Genomic DNA, 1,957 nt, shown 5'->3' with positions numbered 1-1,957 from the left:
ACTCCCATCTCCCTCAAGTGCTCCTCATCAGACTTGTGCTCCAGACAGACTTGTGCTCCAGACCATTCACCAGCTCTGTTGCCCTTCTCTGGACACAGTCCAGAACCTTAATGTCCTTCTTGTAGTGAGGAGCCCAAAATTGGACACAGGACTCAAGGTGTGGCCTCACCACTGCCCAGTAAGGAGGGACAATCACTTTCCTAGACCTGCTGGGCATGTTGTTGGCTCAAAAGAATTTTGTAACTCTTCATGAACCTGCACATCATCCTTGCTCAGGAGCCATGCTAATCTCTATATTGTTCCAATTTCAGTGTATATACTAAGAAAGTGAAATATGCAATACTATCCTCACTTTCAATGTTGTGGAGAGCTTAAGCATGGAGATACTGGCTATTGCAAATAACTATAAAATAGAATTGCTACATGCACATTTGCAACATGTTCCTATGTGCTTTTACTGATTTCAGTCCTTTTTCCCTGGGAAACACCAAATGCCATTTGAACATGCAAAGAAACACAATGTTAATCAGACTGAGATTACCAGACATACAAGGCCATTTGAGTTTTGCTAAGAGATTAGAAATGAGTTCTATATTTTTTCCTGGTAGACCTTTAACCAAGGAGGAAAGCCCACCCAGGCAGTAAGGGGTGATTCATGGATTCTGAAGTCAGAAAGGACCATTAGTACCATTTAATTTCTAGCCACAGGACCTGTATTACTTGTTTCCCCTAGGACGTCCTTAGAGAGGGGAGAGCTGATGGCCCATTGGTGGCTGCCAACCCTCTAGTCTGTTACAGCGGCTGCAGGGTGAGGAGCTGAATGTGGCCATGGGAAGGGTTCTGGATGTGAGTAGCCATGGTCAGCCACCTGCAGGATGGGAAATAGGCTTGAGGGTTATGAAAAGGAGTGGGCCAACACCAGGAGCCACATTTCAGGAGAGCCCACTTCCCCATCTCACTGCCCCTTCTTTAACTTCCTCTCCCCACAGCTGCTTTAGCCCCTCAAATCTCCCTACTAGATACAAATAATCCTCTCAACTCTATTCCTCTTCACTCACTTCTCCAGAGCTTACTCTGATACCACCTTGATGCCCATACAAACTTTGCCTAATGTCAAAGATTAGGTTTCTCCTCTGCATCCATTTTAGATGAGTTTTTCATGCTTCCAAAGATGCACAGGTGCTTTTCCCTGGGTGCATGGGCTGGCAGCTCTGCTCTGCAATACACTTTTGCTCCCTGTTTGTGGCAATTCAGTGCGTTCAAATTTCTGCCAAATTCAGGCCACCTATCCAGGAGATTCAGCTCACTCTAACAGCTGACTCCTGATTGCTTTTCACAGCATCAACTTTGTGTCCCCTTCAAACTGCACCCAGCATTCAGATTATTTTCAAATAAGGGTTAAAATGGCTTAGGACCAAAAGTCTTGCAGTGTCTTGTAATTAATGGCCCAGATAATTAATGCCTTTCCATTAATGCATACATTTTGAGTGCTATCAGTCAAGTAGCTTTTAAATCATGTAATCTGTGCTCTATTAATTACATATAATGCAGGATTTTAAAACACAATGTCATGCGTAGTATGTCAAATGCCAGTGAAATTTAATTACACTGTAACAACACAGCTACCTTTGTCAACCAGACCTATAATCTTATAAAAGAAAAACCCAAAGAAGATAATTGGACAAGAACTACTTTCTCTGAAATTACATTGAATGATATAGCTTTATTTTTTAGCACATAATTCCCTGTTGATAGAGTACTGACTTTGTCCAGCTTTCTAATTTTTTTTCCTAAGATTAGTATCAGAATAACTGATATACCATTTCCTGGGCCATTCTCTTTAAATGCTACGATTGCTTTGGCAAGTCAGTAATTCCTTGAAATATCCTTTCTTTCCCAAGACTTGGTAAAGAAAATTAACTCTAGTGGTCCAGAGACCTTCTTGACTAATTCTTTT

The 1,957-nt window shown here is 41.8% G+C and overlaps 1 non-coding gene across 1 annotated transcript; it reads right to left on the bottom strand.

Moving 5' to 3' along the window:
- Positions 1-231: 231 nt before the first annotated feature.
- LOC116436125 lies at positions 232-336 on the bottom strand. Its single transcript, XR_004236959.1, has one exon. It is a non-coding gene; the product is annotated as a U6 spliceosomal RNA (small nuclear RNA).
- Between the last annotated feature and the right edge of the window lie 1,621 nt (positions 337-1,957).

Source organism: Corvus moneduloides, chromosome 1, assembly GCF_009650955.1.
Source record: "Corvus moneduloides isolate bCorMon1 chromosome 1, bCorMon1.pri, whole genome shotgun sequence".
Lineage (NCBI taxonomy): Eukaryota > Metazoa > Chordata > Aves > Passeriformes > Corvidae > Corvus > Corvus moneduloides.
The sequence above is the reverse complement of the archived record's forward strand: the minus strand, read 5'-3'. Positions and strand labels throughout refer to the sequence as shown.